Source organism: Lepidochelys kempii, chromosome 6, assembly GCF_965140265.1.
Source record: "Lepidochelys kempii isolate rLepKem1 chromosome 6, rLepKem1.hap2, whole genome shotgun sequence".
NCBI classification, from domain to species: Eukaryota; Metazoa; Chordata; order Testudines; family Cheloniidae; genus Lepidochelys; species Lepidochelys kempii.
The window spans coordinates 31,248,246-31,267,164 of NC_133261.1; the positions used below are offsets into that span (position 1 = coordinate 31,248,246).

The 18,919-nt window shown below is 44.8% G+C and overlaps 1 long non-coding RNA gene across 1 annotated transcript in view; it reads left to right on the forward strand.

The window, feature by feature from the left end:
- The window catches only part of LOC140912650 (uncharacterized), a 56,051-nt gene that overhangs the window by 14,330 nt on the left and 22,802 nt on the right, over positions 1-18,919 (forward strand). The window lies entirely within an intron of this gene.

The window sequence follows — 18,919 nt, forward strand, 5'->3', positions numbered from 1 at the left end:
GGCACACTGTGTTGTATCAAATCACAGCTTCAAAATGCTTTCCCCATAAGTAGATAGCATTAAGGGTATCAAAATGCCCACTTAAAAACTTAAATATTAACAACATTCTATAGAATGAGGATAATAAAATGTAGGGTCAAAACAGGCTTTTGTAAAACATACCTGTGGATCAACTCAATTAGCTCAGAGAGGCCCTAAAATGTGGCATGTGTCACACAATCTTACCAACACAAATATATGGCACTAAAATGGTGCACCCAGAAAAGCCCTGATATCGAAAGGTCAGACCTGTGACATGTTGCCACCACATTTCAGCCCCTTCTTTTCACTGAACTGACTCTCCTTGGCTTCTCTGCCACTCCTCCCACTCCCATTCTAGCTGACGTGTCAGCAAGCCAATTGTTCTGAATGTCACTGCATGGCCAGCTCTCCTGCCCTGCTGTCTATTTCAAATGACACCTGGTCTCACTGCACCGCTGGGAAAACATAAGGTTGACATGGTTCAAATTCCTTCAAAAGAAGTCTAGCCACAGCATTCTGGAACACATGATATATAAAAAAGAAAAGAGATAAGACCCTAAAGGGGGTGGATACCTGTGACAGTCAAGGTGCTATTGAGAAGTAACTTGGCTGGAAATGTTTTGTGACTCACAATACATCTATAGACATTTCCATTATCTTGCAAAGACGGTTGCAGCCTTAGTATGCTAGTGACATTAAATGTGCCATCTTCATTTTCCACAGAGGCTCCTGTGCGGATATCCTCTGCTGCTACGCTACTGTCCTGGTTATTCTTTGATACCTTCATCCACTTAATATCAACCAAATTTGGGTAGAACTTATTGACTTCACACGACAGGGTCTTCTCCTTGTCGCTTTCTATTGTAACTTCCTTTGGAGACAGGCTGACTTCCGGTTGAGCTGTTTGGAGATAAAGGTTATATTACTATCATAGAATATCAGGGTTGGAAGGGACCTCAGGAGGTCATCTAGTCCAACCACCTGCTCAAAGCAGGACCAATCCCCAACTTAATCATCCCAGCCAGGGCTTTCTCAAGCCTGACCTTACAAACTTCTAAGGAAGGAGATTCCACCACTTCCCTAGGTAACGCATTCCAGTGTTTCACCACCCTCCTAGTGAAAAAGTTTTTCCTAATATCCAACCTAAACCTTCCCCACTGCAACTTGAGACCATTACTCCTTGTTCTGTCATCTGCTACCACTGAGAACAGTCTAGATCCATCCTCTTTGGAACCCCCTTTCAGGTAGTTGAAAGCAGCTATCAAATCCCCCCTCATTCTTCTCTTCCGCAGACTAAACAATCCCAGTTCCCCCAGCCTCTGCTCATAAGTCATGTGTTCCAGTCCCCTAATCATTTTTGTTGCCCTCCGCTGGATGTTTTCCAATTTTTCCACATCCTTCTTGTAGTGTGGGGCCCAAAACTGGACACACTACTCCAGATGAGGCCTCACCAATGTTGAATAGAGGGAAACGATCATGTCCCTCGATCTGCTGGCAATGCCCCTACTTATACAGCCCAAAATGCCATTGGCCTTCTTGGCAGCAACGGCACACTGTTGACTCATATCCAGCTTCTCGTCCACTGTAACCCCTTTTCTGCAGAACTGCTGCCTAGCCATTTGGTCCATAGTCTGTAGCGGTGCATGGGGTTCTTCCGTCCTAAGTGCAGGACTCTGCATTTGTCCTTGTTGAACCTCATCAGATTTCTTTTGGCCCAATCCTCTAATTTGTCTAGGGCCCTCTGTATCCTATCCCTACCCTCCAGCGTATCTACCTCTCCTCCCAGTTTAGTGTCATCTGCAAACTTGCTGAGGGTGCAATCCACACCATCCTGCAGATCATTAATGAAGATATTGAACAAAACCGGCCCTAGGACCGACCCTTGGGGTACTCCACTTGATACCAGCTGCCAACTAGACATGGAGCCATTGATCACTGCCCGTTGAGCCCGACAATCTAGCCAGCTTTCTATCCACCTTATAGTCCATTCATCCAGCCCATACTTCTTTAACTTGCTGGCAAGAATACTGTGGGAGACCGTGTCAAAAGCTTTGCTAAAGTCAAAGAACACCACATCCACTGCTTTCCCCTCATCCACAGAGCCAGTTATCTCGTCATAGAAGGCAATTAGATTAGTCAGGCATGACTTGCCCTTGGTGATTCCATGCTGACTGTTCCTGATCACTTTCCTCTCCTCTAAGTGCTTCAGAATTGATTCCTTGAGGACCTGCTCCATGATTTTTCTAGGCACTGAGGTGAGGCTGACTGGCCTGTAGTTCCCAGGATCCTCCTTCTTCCCTTTTTTAAAGATGGGCACTACATTAGCCTTTTTCCACTCATCCAGGACCTCCCCTGATTGCCGTGAGTTTTCAAAGATAATGGCCAATGGCTCTGCAATCACATCTGCCAACTCCTTTAGCACTCTCGGATGCAGCGCATCCGGCCCCATGGACTTGTGCTCATCCAGCTTTTCTAAATAGTCCCGAACCGCTTCTTTCTCCACAGAGGGCTGGTCACCTCCTCCCCATGCGGTGCTGCCCAGTGCAGCACTCTGGGAGCTGACCTTGTTTGTGAAGACAGAGGCAAAAAAAGCATTGAGTACATTAGCTTTTTCCACATCCTCTGTCACTAGGTTGCCTCCCTCATTCAGTAAGGGGCCCACACTTTCCTTGACTTTCTTCTTGTTGCTAACATACCTGAAGAAACCGTTCTTGTTACTCTTAACATCTCTTGCTAGCTGCAACTCCAGGTGTGATTTGGCCTTCCTGATTTCACTCCTGCATGCCTGAGAAATATTTTTATACTCTTCCCCGGTCATTTGTACAATCTTCCACTTCTTGTACGCTTCTTTTTTGTGTTTAAGATCAGCAAGGATTTCACTGTTAAGCCAAGCTGGTCGCCTGCCACATTTACTGTTCTTTCTACACATCGGGATGTTTTGTCTCTGTAACCTCAATAAGGATTCTTTAAAATACAGCCAGCTCTCCTGGACTCCTTTCCCCGTCATGTTATTCTCCCAGGGGATCCTGCCCATCAGTTCCCTGAGGTTGTCAAAGTCTGCTTTTCTGAAGTCCAGGGTCTGTATTCTGCTGCTCTCCTTTCTTCCCTGTGTCAGGATCCTGAACCTGACCATCTCATGGTCACTGCCTCCCAGGTTCCCATCCACTTTTGCTTCCCCTATTAATTCTTCCCGGTTTGTGAGCAGCAGGTCAAGAAGAGCTCTGCCCCTAGTTGGTTCCTCCAGCACTTGCACCAGGAAATTGTCCCCTACCCTTTCCAAAAACTTCCTGGATTGTCTGTGCACCGCTGTATTGCTCTCCCAGCAGATATCAGGGTGATTGAAGTGTCCCATAAGAACCAGGGCCTGCAATCTAGTAAATTCAGTTAGTTGCCAGAAGAAAGCCTCATCCACCCCATTCCCCGGGTCCGGTGGTCTATAGCAGACTCCCACCACGACATCATCCTTGTTGCTCACACTTCTAAACTTAATCCAGAGACACTCAGGTTTTTCTGCAGTTTCATATCGGAGCTCTGAGCAGTCATACTGCTCTCTTACATACAGTGCAACTTCCCCACCTTTTCTGCCCTGCCTGTCCTTCCTGAACAGTTTCATCATCATCATCAGGGATATTCTGGCTCTTTAACAGTGTTTATGCACACTGAATATACACCTTTCCTAAATGTCTGATATGTGCAATGTTTAATGTTCATTGCAGAAGTGGGGTTTTTTGTTTTGTTTTTGTTTTTTGCTAATCGAGTCATTTTTTCCCAGAAACAAGATCACAAGAGTGAATATTCTTTAGAAGATAAATAGCATTTATGATCATTAGGACTTTATTTTCTGCTCTTTGTAAATAAGTATCTATGAAATTAATAGAGTTTCTCAGATTTAGAGCATATCTGGATATTGAAAATGCCACTGCAAGTCTGAGGATTGGATAAAGGAAAACCTTACCTGGCCAAAACCTTAGAGATTATGACAAACAGGCTATTTAGGTCCCTATTTTCCCCTCACCTGCAAAAAATTCATGGAAGGGGAATATTTAGACTGATACAACTATGGAGAGGTTGCAGGGGAAAATGAACTGCAGTCTTCTCTGCTTGTGGCAAAGAAAGTGACAGTGAATAAGGAATAGGGACTGTGCCCTTTTAAAGGCAACTATGATGGAGAGAGATGAAAAATACCAGACTAAACCCCAAACACATTAGCCTGATGAAGACTGCTAATGCCCATATACAATCTCCTGCAGACGGCTGGGCTCACCACACCATCACCATAACCGTTAGTACAGTTTACCCAGGTGCCTTGGCTATTCCACTGATATAATGCAATTCACACCCCCACCCCATCCCCACAGAGGCTCAGGGGGGTGGGGAAACTGGTACCACTAAGATGGACTCTGATCTTCTGCCTTCAGGTCCCCAGGTAATGCAGTATAAAATAAATGGTACAATAAAGTCACTTACCAACTACCTCTAAAACAGATGTTCCATGAGCATCAGAAGGGACGACAATAACATAGCACCTATATATTCCTGCTTCCTTAAACTGTATCTGTGGGAGAGAGAGTGCAGCATTTCCTCTTCTCAGGTCATTGTCAGACATACTGGCCCCATTTCTATGGGAAATATGCGCTCCAGCATGAAATGTGAATACTTTTTCTTCTTGGTCTGCCCTTGGAGTCTTAAGATACCAGGTAACTCCCACGTTCTTGATATCCAGTTCTGCTGTATTGTACCCAGAGAGATTGCATGGTATGGAGATGTTATCATTCAGTGACACTACTTGTGGGGTGCTTCCCATCAGCACTTGGAGAGTTTCTTCAAAAATAGAAAATGTATATTTGAAGAAATACATCCTACAGGTTCCTTTTAAAGGAGTTATTATTGGCTCAAGGATCATGCAGTTTTTTAGTAGCCTGTTTCCGCACTCATAATAAACTTTATAAACTGTCTCTATGGTAATCTAATGAACACTTTCCTTCCTAAATTGTTAATGGCTTTATAAATAACAATCTTTGCTTTTATTTGAATGAAATAATAGAGATAACACAGGTTAGTTGGGTGGCCTTGGCTCTTGGGAACTACAATGCAGGTGTTGTACCAATAAAATAAAAACCAGCAGGATCTTATTAAAGGGAAAAAGGCAAAATACCACATTTATTGTGAATACAGAAAGAATCATAGTAAGCAGTTAGTTATAGTTATAACATTCCATTCAATCTCAAATTTATTCTCACATTCATTCATACAAACACACACACACACACACACAGGTTCTGCAAGGTTGTTATCATAGTTACCAGCCTTAGAGTTGCTCATGCCAAGCCACTGGCCAGGTGGCCTGGACATGAGGAGGGAGCAGGGCCTTGTCAGATGCTCATCTGATGCTCCTGGAAGTTGGTTTGCAGAATCAGACCCCAAAGTTCTCACTTTTTAGAGTCTATTTTTATAGGAATTTCTTCCTATGCCAGTCTATGGGAATTGCTTCATCATGCTGTTGCTGAATCAATCAGCAGATAGCACATTCCTGACGGCTCCAAGATGTTATCTTGTTCTTTGGTTCTCCCATTCTTGAGGCTGTTGGGTGGATTCCAGTCTGCCCTCCGGGTGGGGTCCTCTGGTTATTTCCACTTGACGCCTTCTTCAGCCGATGGACACTGGATTCTTAGGCTGGCACCTCCCTGATCATTCAGTTATTATCCACACCAAGCATCCATCCACATACATCCTCTATCTCTATTTTAATGACAATTGTTAATACAACAAAAGGGTGGGGAGTCTCTGGGTGCTGTTTCTGTTGTTAGAGTATTGTTTTGAGTCTCTCTCTCTGTGAACTGCTTTGAGAACAGACTCTGTCTTAGAATGTACTAACACAGTTAGCAGCTTGCAAGTTTCACACATAGAGGGAGAGAAACAGTACCAAAAACCAAGAGACCTCTTAATTAGTAATACCCTGGAATTTGAACTATGGGGAATCAAACTCATTTGTGATTTTAATACAGAACTTCTTTAATATGATCCAACACAGGAGGGACTTTAGCAGTGCATACACTGCATATTACATGTTATACACTGGAGCTTTGTGGTGGAACTACAGCAGCACCTAATGGAAGGGAAATGTGCATTCTATGTATCCATCCATCCATCCCAAGTATTTATGTGGACCCTATTACCATAATAGCTGAGCACCTCAGACTCTTTTATGTATTTTATCCTCACAGCACCCTTGTGAGGTAGGGAAGTGCTATTATCCCCATTTTACACATGGGGATGTAACGCACAGAGAGACTCAATGACTTGCCCACATCCAAGTAGGAAGGTGGCACACAGAATTTAATGCAGGTGAGTTCCAGACTAGTGCCCTAATCCAGGAATCACTTGTCCATCTCCTTTAAAGGAAAAACTGTCCTGCTGGCTCCCCATCACTGCTGGGGAGAGGGACACATCATCACCTATTTCTTCTCCCTTCCCCTTGAGGAGAAAGACAAATTAATAATTAATACAGATAGAATTTTTGTAAAAATCTGATAGAACTGATGGAAGAAAAGATCCGAGAATTGGAGATGCAGGTGGAAACTCTGGAGATGCAGGTTTAGAAGGGGGTTCGAGCGGACGATGGAGCAAAGACATGAGAAGGTTGAAGGGAAAACCTCAGACTTGCAGATGGACCAAAGAACTCTGAGGGAAGCCTGCTGGGTAAGGAAAGTGGACAGTGGAAACATGTGATTAAGAGAATCAGACAGAGGAAAAGACATGCTAGTGAAGGCAAAATAGAGCTCAGGAACAGGTTTGCGGAGTTGGAAAATGAAGAAGGGGCACAGCAGGTGGTCACTGATGGTGAGAGGGCAATGAAGAAGAGAAGAGCAGCTAGTCCTATAAGAAGAGGGGAAGAGTCAATGGAGATAACAACACCAAATGTGAGCCCCAGGAGGATACAGGATGGGTTGCAGAGGATTGCAAAGGATAATAGGAATTGAGAGGACTTGCAGCCAGAGGGAATAGGGGATAGACGGAGAATCGCACCATCTCCAGGAAAAGGCAGATCTATGTGATTGGGGACTCCTTACTGAGAAGAATAGACAGGCCTGTAACCAGAGCTGATCCAGAGAACAGAAGGGTGTGCTGTCTGCTGGGTGCTAAAATACAGGATGTGGACCTGAGGCGGAAGAAGATCCTAACGGGAGCGGGAAATAATCCACTGATTATCCTTCATGTGGGAACAAATGATATGGCTAGATTCTCGATGGAACGTATCAAAGGAGACTATGCCAGGCTGGGGAAGATGCTTAAGGAAATCAATGCTTAAGGAAATCGAGGTGATCTTCAGTGGGATTCTGCCTGTTCCTAGAGAAAGGCAACAAAGGTGTGACAAGATCATGATGACTCAGGCAGATGGAGGGCTTTGGGATGTATGCCACTGGGAAGCATTCATGGACAGAGGACTTTTCTCTCGGGATGGACATCACCCGAGTAGGGAGGGAAATAGACTTCTAGGATGGAGGCTGGCACAACAGATTAAGAGAGCTTTAAACTAGGAATTTGGGGGAGATGGTTGGGAGATGTCCAGGTAATCTCCACACCGGATTTTAACATTGAGAGGGAAGAAAATGAAGTAAGAAAGGATACTGCCATGGGTAGGAAAATGGACATAAGGAGGAAGGACAGTGTAGATACCAGTCTAATAGGTCATACTGGCTGTAGAATGACCGTGCCTAATCGGGTACAGAATGTGAGTGAGGCCAAAGAGCAAAAATTAAGATGTTTGTACACCAATGCGAGGAGCCTAGGTAACAAAATGGAGGAACTAGAGCTACTGGTGCAGGAAGTGAAACCAGATATGACAGGGATAACAGAAACATGGCGGAATAGTCGTCATGACTGGAGTGCAGCTATTGAAGGGTCTGTGCTGTTCAGGAAAGACAGAAATAAAGGCAAAGGTGGTGGAGTAGCATTGTCTATCGATGATGAGGTAGACTAAAAAGAAATAAGAAGCGATGGAATGAATAAGACAGTCTGTCTGGGCAAAAATCACATTGGGGAAGAAAGCTACTAGAGCCGGGGTGGGCAAACTTTTTGAGCTGAGGGCCACATCTGGGTGGGGAAATTGTATGCAGGGCTGGGGCAGCAGGTTGGGATGTGGAAGGGAGTGCGGGGTGTGTGTGTGGGGGGGTGTGGTGTGCAGGAACAGGCTCAGGGAAAGGGATTGGGGCAGAGGAGGGCTGCAGGGTATATGAGGGGGCTCAGGGAAGGGGGTTGGGGAGCAGGAGGGGTACAGAGTGCAGGAGGGAGCTCAGGGCAGGGGGTTGGGGTTCGGGGGTGTGTGGGGTGCGACAGGAGGCTCAGGACAGGGAGTTGAGGTGCAGGAGGGGTGTGAGGTGCAGGCAGGGAGTTGTGGGGCAGGGTGCAGAAGGGGTTCAGGCTCTGGCCTGGTGCCGCTTACCTAAAGTGGTTCCAGGGTGGCAGCAGCACGCACCGGGGCCAGGGCAGGCTCCCTGCATGCCTGCCCTGGCCCCACGCCACGCCACGCCATTCTGGGAAGCGGCCAGCACCACATCCCTGTGCGGCCTCTGGGGGAGGGGGTCACAGGGCTCCGCGTGCTGCCCTTGCCACACCTCCAGGTACCTCCCCCGAAGCTCCCATTGGCTGCGGTTCCCTGTTCCCAGACAATGGGAGCTGTGGGGGGCGGTGCCTGGAGGCAAGGGCAATGCACGAAGCCCTCTGCCCCCCGCCCCACGAAGATGCAAGGACGTGGTGCCAGCCACTTCTGAGAGTGGCACGGGGGCTGCGGCACCATGGGGAGGCAATCCCGCGGGCTGGATCCAAAGCCCTGAGGGGCCAGATCTGGCCCGCGGGCCGTAGTTTCCCCACCCTGTGAAATTTCAAGTCTAAACTGGCCATCAGGAAGTTTAGACTTGAAATTAGATGAAGGTTTCTTACCATCAGAGGAGTGAAGTTCTGGAACAGCCTTCCAAGGGAAGCAGTGGAGGCAAAAGACATATCTGGCTTCATGACTAAGCTTGATAAGTTTATGGTATGATGGGATAGCCTAATTTTGGCAATTAATTGATCTTTGACTATTAGCGGTAAATATGCCCAATGGCCTCTGATGGGACGCTAGATAGGGTGGGATCTGAGTTTCTACAGATAATTCTTTCCTGGGTGGCTGGCTGGTGAGTTTTGCCCACATGCTCAGGGTTTAACTGATCGCCATATTTGGGGTCGGGAAGAAATTTTCCCCCAGGGCAGATTGGCAGAGGCCCTCAGGGTTTTTTGCCTTCCTCTGCATCATGGGGCACGGATCACTTGCTGGAGGATTCTCTGCACCTTAAAGTCTTTAAACCACAATTTGAGGGCTTCAATAGCTCAGACATAGGTCAGGGGTTTGTTACAGGAGTGGGTGGGTGAGATTCTGTGGCCTGCGTTGTGCAGGAGGTCAGACTAGACGATCATAATGGTCCCTTCTGACCTTAAAGTCTATGATTCTATTAATATATCTTTTGGAAATTACTCAGAATTTCACTGGGTGTTTCAAAATACCCAGGAAACAACTCTAGGATCCCGATAATGATCTCAATCTTTGGCAAATCTAAGTGATCACAGTAAAAGAAATGGCACCGTATGCACATTTTCTTGCTTGGCTGCCTATGGGCCTGGCTTGGGGACTCTTTAGGTCTCCATTTAGGTACATTTCTGCTCTTGTCCCTATTTTCCATTTGCCGTGTTCCGTACACACAGGACGGTGTAATGCAGCATCACTCAATGATGACGAGAACCGTGACCTCAGCCTCTCAAATTTGTGGGCTCCCCCTAAGTGTTGGGCATTCACACATGGTTTAAAGTTATTCATTTTCAACTTCCTGAGCTCAGACTCATACTGCTCACATACCAGGAGCTTCAGGAATCCTTGTATAACACTCCCTCAGGTGGAGAGATGACACAAGATGGCATGTGCTGAGGCTGAGGAAGATTATCAGGGGATAGAGTAAAGGCTGTATCACTTCCTTACTATACTCATTGCATTGAGAAGACCTATACAGACTGTAGGAGGTCTGATGGTGGTCTCAAGAATTTAACTGTTACTGCAGAGTCCTCAGGCAGTGGGGAACCCACCCACCATACCTATGCAGCAAAATTGGGCACTACAGTCATGGAGGCAACTTCATCAGATATGGAGGGGGAAACTCCACCCTAATGGGTGGACAAATAATTCAACCCCACCCCCTACTCCGGGACAGAATTCATGGTTCCTGAAGTGGTGGGGAGGCACTACATACTCCTAGTGCTATGATGTGGGAGGGGGGGTTGGTTTCTTCTCTCTTCCCACTGTCCCCAGAGGAACTTTAGAAGGACTGTGCTCCCTGAATGCAGCATTTTCAGCTGACAGCACTGAAATTGGCAACCAGGGGAGGTGATAAGGTCAGGTGGACAATTAAAAGGGCATTGAAAAACAAAAGAAAAAGAAAAATCTTTTGGAATACAGGAATTCTCCATCCCCCTTCCCATAGGAGTGGCTGTGGGATCCTGCTGGCCAAGTAAGGGAGAGGCACTGGATTATTGTGAGCTAATCTGAGAAGTCAGGATTTAGGAGAGCTCCTTTTCTTCAACTTGCTTCTGTGAAGAAGAGGTGCAACGGTTCCACACTGAGCCAACTGTCCTGAGGATCAATCTGCCCAATTCATGGCTAGTTTATGTGGCAATGGGGGGTTACCCTATCCACTGTTACTGAATAACCAGCCTTGAGGATTTGGTCCACCAGGAATAGCTAGCATAGTACTTCCCTTTTACATGTCTATTTTTAGTGACTGTCTAGCCTGAGTGGCTACAATCCATCTGTGGCTTAAAAATAGTTCAGTTGCGAGCTTCTCAGCTCTAATTCTTAAGGTTTTTCCCAATAGGATGTCTCTTAGATATGAAATCATTTCCTGGGATAGAATATTTATTCCATACTATTGGCACTATGTTTAGGTTTGCTCACATATTACAGTTTGGAGTGAAGCTTTATAGAGAATATGTATCAAATTAACCTTTCTGCTGTTAAAGGCTGTATGCACCTTTTGCTGTCAATGAGAGGAGACTGTTAAACTGTTCTGAAGGAGCTGGTACATGCCACTTTCTGACCCCAGGTGATATTTCTGTGCTAACTGCTGCCACCCCATAGCCCGACCCCCCTTGCAGTTTGCTAATGCTCTTTGAATAAGAAAGGAAGGAAGGAAGGGACCAGAAATAAAGCTGTGTGTCAGGGAATGGCATGTGCCAGTTACTTTGGAACAGCCTAATGGTCATAAGGATGAGGCCCTTGGCGTGCCAATTATTTTCTCACAGCTATTCAAAGCCGATTCCTTACTGGAGCAGCATTTGCAAATTGGAAAATTGGGTGGGGGTGATATATACAGCATGTTGCACAGAAGTAAAACTTCAGGTCAGGGAGTGGCATGTGCCATCTACCTCAGAACAGATTAATAGTTGCAGGCATGTGTCAAGTTATTTGTCAGTTATACACCCTCAGACATCAGTTACTTATTGCAAGTGAGAGGCCATTACACCATGTGGGATTGGGGGTCTTGGTCGAATATATATTGTTACAACATACAAGAGCATTTAGTCTGGTGAAATTTCTAAAACTAGAAGCCTACAGCAGTGACTTTTGATGGCCTTTGGAATCAAGACCTGGGACTAAGGAACCAGCTTCAGTCTTGGGATGCCAGAAGTGTCACCCCTACCCCCCCAGACAGACCCGGTCCCACCCCCACTCCAGCTCCCCCTCCAGGGGAGTATTCGGGGGTGGGGAGGACCAGGAACCTGGTCTGGGAGAATCCGCAGACCCCAGTGACCCTGCCCCTATACCCTCTTTGCCAAGGGGCAGCCGAAGTTGGACCCGATCCTCCCCCGCCTTATGGGACCCGGGATCCCTCCTTTACCTGCAGGCTGGAGCCCGCTGCTGAGACACAGGAGCAGCCCGAGCAGCCGGCAGCACCGCCCGGCGGAGCCCGCTCCCCACCCCATGTTCTCAGGTAGGGTTGGGGGCTTCGCTGGCGCGGGTCGTGGCAGTGACGGGGCTGAGCGGTTCCCCTTCATTTTCCTCCCTCGGACACGTGCCCCAGTAAGGCAGCGCCCCGGGCAGGGCTGGGAGCCAGCAGGTAGCTGCTGTGACTATATAGGGCAGTGACCGGGCTGCAGGCCCTGTGCGACCACCCACAGTTCAGTGCCCCTAGGGCAGCGCCTGGGAAATGTACCCGAGCGGCCCGGGGTGTCTGGGTCTGTCGGGGGGTTAATCCCCACTCCGCAGATCGGGACCTGATCCACAAAGTCTGGCACGCTCGTCTGCGTGTTTAGGGACGGTGGCTCTGTGCCTGGTCTAACATAGCGGGTATGCGCTGGACTATTGCTAGCACCAGGGGGCGTTAAGAATAGATTTGCAGCCTTAACTCTGGATTTTCTAGCTGTTTGTGCGTTTACATCAGAGACTCCCACCATCTTATCTGAACGTCCTTTTTTGGTTGATTAGCTGGCCTCCTTCATCAGAGAGCAATATCCAAGTTATTTCACTTATGCGATGGCCACTTTCTCACTCACTCCACATTGACAGGCAGAATTTGGTTTTAAAAAAAGAAAACACCGGCCATCTGGTTCTGAGTTCTAATTTTACCCACTTGCAAATTAATCTGTACAAAGCATGACTGAGGAAACATTTTCCCAAAAACACTGCACTGGGAATTCTTAATTTTTACAAGTGACCAATCCCCTTCCCCGTCTCCATTACCCCAAAAATCCCTACCTTAAAAGATTGTACAATCAATGTTTACATCTGTTGGAATCTCAGAATTCTTCCCCAAACCAAGATGCATTCAGTTATTGCCATAAATCAAAGATTCCATTCCATTCTCACCAAAAAGCACCATTAAAAAGGGGTGGTCAATGTATGTGATAAGCCTTCCTAACACAGTGTAGACAAAACTGTTAGGAACTGTGTCTAAAACTGCCACAAACACACTGAGATGGCCTCTATTTTTATTACTCAGGTTGGTAGCAAAAAGTATGTGCAGTGTTGTTTGTTGCCAGACAAATGAAAGTTAATTGCATTTTTTTAAAAGACATATGTAACATTTTAAGCAACATTGGGCATGCTAAATTTATGTTCTGTCACTTAAATTTAAATCAGATTGTTGTGTTGATTTGCATGATCATTTGGCATTGATTTATTGTGATTGAATTATGCTTTTTCTTAGAAACCAAGTCCAGCATATAGCAGACTGTTTTATTTAGGGGTTTGCAATGAATATAATAAATTTCTGATATGTTAACTTATTTTTAAAACGCAAATGCTATCATAATTTAGAGAAAGGCTCTAACAATAATTATTACAATTAAGTGGAATTGAATAATGCAAGACCAGGCAGCAATATTTGTGACAAAAACAAAAGTTCCATGAAGATGTCTGTTAAGGTTACAGTGCTTTATGTCTTAATGAACTAAATTTAGGAATTCATTTAATCTACATGTTGCATTGTGTGGATCCAACCATTGCAAGTGCAATATGCAATGTATACTTTTCAATACATTAAAATTCCTCTGCAGATCAGATCTGAAAACTTCTTGATTCAGACATTAGTCTGAGTTACTGACAAATCATCTGCTGAGCCAGTCTGTTTTAAAAATTAAAGTTAGCAATGAAATGGTCACAAGCAAAGCAAACTGCCACTGACTGTTGTCCTGGTGGCAGAAGTCCTAGAGGGCTGCACAAATGCACAAGTCAAGGGGGAGTGACCAACTTACAAAACTGCGTGTCTGAACTGTGGAAGACTGAGCTGCAGAATGCATATTTTTCCTCTTGAGGATTTCAGGCCCTGATTCTAAGACAACTGAAGTCAGTGGGAGTCTTTGAATCTGGGCCTCGGGTGAAATCCAAGCCCCTTTGACGTCAGTGGGATTTTTGCCATTAATTTCAATAGAGCCAGAATTGCACCCTCAGAGTTTAGCACTGTGAATAGATTAATGGGCCAAGACGCTGGTCCTGATGATACATAAAGTTTCTTTTGTCATATGTATGAAGCATCTGTCAATGTTCAAGTGGTGACATGCTGAGAGATGTAGTCCCTTTTCCCTCCCTGCTTTCCCTGCCTAGCTACCAATGCCACTTTTCGTGGACACCTTTCTGAGCATGCTCTCCTAATAGCTATGTGATGGTTCCCAGAGGTACCCAGGGTTGTGAGGCTCCTCACTACCACCTGCCTTTCGGGCAAGGAAGCCTTGTATGTGCCTCCTGTGAACCAGTTCCCCAGCACCACTAGCCTCTGGCAATACAAGCCCTGACTTCCAGCCTTCTGCAGGCCTCACTCTCTCTTTACAGGTTAGCGATTGGCACACTCCAACCTCAAGTCCTCCATGGTGTTTCCCTAGAGTGCCCAGCTCCTGAGCTACTGGACACTCACTGAATTCCCATTTCCTCTGCTCCCAAAGGAGCCGTACACCAGAGCTTACCAAACACACCTCTGCTTAACTCAAAGCACTTCGTTTGTTTATAGAGAAAGCAAGTATAATTTTATTGAACAAAGACCAGAGTTCAAATTATAGCAAGCAGCAATATTGAAAACAAAGGGTTACAGATAAAATAAAAGCATGACACACATACCAGAGCCTGAACTTAACTAATAGGACATGATTATGTCATAAGACCAAAAGCTCACGCAAAATCCTTTCAGTGAATTACAGCCGCCTGGTTGGGATCTTTCATTCATGAAGCAAACCCACTGTCAGCTTCCGTCCTAGGTGAAAGATACCAGGGTGTGCCTTTGCAACCCCAGATACATCAAAAGAGCCCTTTGATCTTTATTCATAAACCAGACACCATCTGGCTGTGTGTTCCTTCCTGTAGATTTTATGATCTCTTGTTAATTTCTTAATCTTGATTATCTGGTTGCTTAGTATGCAAATAGGCATCCACTGTGAAGTATACAATATTCACTTTACATACAACCAGACAGATAGATAAGCGTCTCCTGCCTGTCTGAAAGAAACATGTTTGTCACCTCATGGTGACCTGCTTTAACTCACAGACCTTAAGAACATAATTTCCAGTATAAGTACATAACTCCTTATAATCTTATCTTTACATACATTTTGAAATGGTTATGATGATCTAGGTGTTTTTGGCTCTTAGCAGAGATCTCACATGCCACCCTTTATGAATTATTATGCATATAACCCACCCAGGAGATCTGTGCACCCCCTTGTGCCTTCTGCCAGGTAGCATCAAGAGGTTCCTGTGTCACAAATTGGCCCTTTCAATCTGGGAGCAAGAGCTAGCTCCATCCCAACAGAGCAATTTTGTCCTTAACAGTTACCAGCTGCAATTCCCCCCATCACTCTTTCAGCTAGTGAGTACTAAGCTCTTTTTATGTTCTTCCTCTTAATCGGGCATGGAAACCAGTAACTTCAGATTTCAAAATGGTAGCTGTGTTAGTCTGTATCAGCAAAAACAACGAGGAGTCCTTGTGGCATCTTAGAGACTAACAAATTTATCTGGGCATAAGCTTTCTTGGGCTAAAATCCACTTCATCAGATGCATGGAGTGAAAAATACAGTAAGAAGTGTTTCCACAGTATGCATCCGATGAAGTGAGCTGTAGCTCACGAAAGCTTATGCTCAAATAAATTGGTTAGTCTCTAAGGTGCAACAAGTACTCCTTTTCTTTTTGCGAATACAGGCTAACACGGCTGTTACTCTGAAACCAGTAAGAAGACTGTATATCATAGCATATGAAAAGATAGAAGTTGCCTTACCAAGTGGGGGGGGGGGTCAGTGCTAACGAGCCAATTCAATTAAGGTGGAAGTTGCCTATTCTCAACAGCTGACAAGAAGGAGTGAATACCAAAGGAGGGGAAATTACTTTTGTAGTGCTAACAAGGCCAATGCAATCAGGGTGGTCCATTTCAAACAGTTGACAAGAAGGTGTGAGTATCAGCAGAGGGAAAATTACTTTTTGTAGTGACCCATCCACTCCCAGTCTTTATTCAGTCCTAATTTCATGGTGTCCAGTTTGCAAATTAATTCTAGTTCTGCAGTTTCTCGTTGGAGTCTGTTTTTGAAGTTTTTTTGTTGAAGAATTGCCACTTTTACATCTGTTATTGAGTGTCCAGGGAGATTGAAGTGTTCTTCTACTGGTTTTTGAATGCTGCAATTCTTGATGTCTGACTTGTATCCATTTATTCTTTTGTGTAGAGACTGTCCGGTTTGGCCAATGTACATGGCAGAGGAGCATTGCTAGCACATGATGGCATATATCACATTTGTAGATGTGCAGGTGAACAAGCCCCTGATGGTGTGGCTGATGTGGTAAGCTCCTATGATGGTGTCCCTTGAATAAATATGCGGACAGAGTTGGCAATGGGGTTTGTTGCAGGGATTGTTTCCTGGGTTAGTGTTTTTGTTGCTGTAGTTGTAGTTGCTGGTGAGTATTTGCTTCAGGTTGGGGGGCTGTCTGTAAGCGAGGACTGGCCTGTCTCCCAAGGTCTGTAAGAGTGAGGGATCATCCTTCAGGATAGGTTGTAGATCCTTGATGATGCGTTGGAGAGGTTTTAGTTGGGGGCTGAAGGTGACGGCTAGTGGCATTCTGTTACTTTCTTTGTTGGGCCTGTCCTGTAGTAGATGACTTCTGGGTACCCTTCTGGCTCTGTCAATCTGTTTCTTCACTTCAGCAGGTGGGTATTGTAGTTTTAGGAATGCTTGATAGAGATCCTGTAGGTGTTTGTCTCTGTCTGAGGGATTGGAGCAAATGCAATTGTATCCTAGAGCTTGGCTGCAGACAATGGATCATGTGAGGTGGTCTGGATGAAAGCTGGAGGCATGTAGGTAAGTATAGCGGTCAGTAGGTTTCCGGTATAGGTTGGTGTTTATGTGACCATTGCTTATTTGCACTGTAGTGTACAGGAAGTGGATCTCTTGTGTGGACTGGTCCACGCTGATGGTGGGGTGGAAATCATTGAAATCCTGGTGGAATTCCTCAAGGGCCACCTTCCCATGGGTCCAGATGATGAAGATGTCATCAATGTAGCACAAGCAGAATAGGGGCGCTAGGGGATAAGAGCTAAGGAAGTGTTGTTCTAAGTCAGCCATAAAAATGTTGGCATAGTGTGGGGCCATGCAGGTACCCCTAGCAATCCCACTGACTTGAAGATATAAATTGTCCCCAAATCTGAAATAATTGTGGGTGAGGACAAAGTCACAAAGTTCAGCCACCAGGTTTGCCATGATATTATCAGGGATACTGTTCCTGATGGCTTGTTGTCCATCTTTGTGTGGAATGTTGGTGTAGAGGCAAAGGGATAGAGATTGACAATAGAGAGGAGATAACGGACGTCTGGTGTTGAAAAGAGATAGGGCAAGATTAGCAAATTTCTCAGGTGGGATGTAGACTGATAAGGGCTCAGGGAGAGGTCAGTGGTTTGTGAATTGCCCAGCAAATTCTCTAAAGTGATAGCTGATTTTGATAGGGAACATCAAAAAAACAAAACCCTGATTGGTAACATGTTTATACACCTTGTAGGACTAATGTCAATAAATGCATTAATGGTGGATAATTTAGCATAAAATAATTGTCTGAAGCCTGCAGAATTCACCATAGGTAACTAGAAATCATAAGGAAAAGGCAAAATCTTATCTGGAATTTACCTATGACTGTACAGGTGAACTGAGGCCCTGTCTACATGCAAACATTCCTCTGTTAGAACGGTCCTTGTATTGGCAGGAACTGCTGTGTGTCCACACACAAGTTTTCTCCTCTTGAGGGTTCTCTGGATATCGACTGATTTAAATTACTCCGACACCCATCCTGAGTAATTCTGCACTGGCGTAAAGGTTATATATTTAGGCAACCTCGAGTGCTCTTAAGGTTCTCTCGTGACTTTTGGTCTGTTCCATTTTATGGGATCATTGGGATGGAAAAAATACATTTTTTATTAAAATTATTTCCTATTTTAGTGTATTTCTGCTTTGCATACATGGTGCTTGAAAGATAGAGTGACTCTTTAACAGTATATGCAAGCTAAAACTATTCAACTTCACTTTATAGCCCTGGAACCTGGGGCTAAAACTTTTCACTAGCTCCTTTGCAATCCAAAATATTCTGGTGGCATCATGAGCATTTGTAAGAAATCACCCTGCAAGGACTTTTTTCCACCATTTCACAGAGTATGTTATTTTGCAGACTTTAAAGCGCCATCATTGTGTTTCATATTACAATATAGCACCATAAATATGTGTGGTGTAAAAGCAGATGCAGGAACAAATAGTGTGTAACATTCATCTGACTTAGTTTTCCTTTAGAATACTAGCAGCAAAGACTGTACTTCAGGTGGTCTTCTGAAAGGTTTCATAAATCTAAGGACAATAATAGGCTGATTTTCAAAGGGCTAAACCCTCGCAGTGCCCACTGAAGTTATTTGTGATGTTGAATAAACAAAATCTTTAAAAAGACTGATTTCTAATCTTGCTCACTTGTTAAATTCAGGACAGAAATCAATGAAAGCTGTGTGTGCTCAACCCCATTAAAAATCAAGTCACAAACACATAACCAGAGTTCCTTAATTTCTTCAGATATAGTATCAATGCCTTTCTCTATTGTAAGACAATGTAAGGGAATGTTTTCAAGAAATTGTGGAAGTTTACTCATCTCTTTCTGGGTAATTTACATCATACAGTGAAAATATCTTAATGTGGGAATGAACATAGAAGTAGTTGCCCTTTAGTTATATCCAAGAGATTTCCTTCAAATTCACTCCCAGACTATGTTTCCCTATTGCTACAATAAAAACCTTCTAAGATACTACTAAAGTTTAAAAAATATTTCATAATTTTTCCAAGTCTTGGTGAATATGCATTTTAATTAAGGATTCACTCT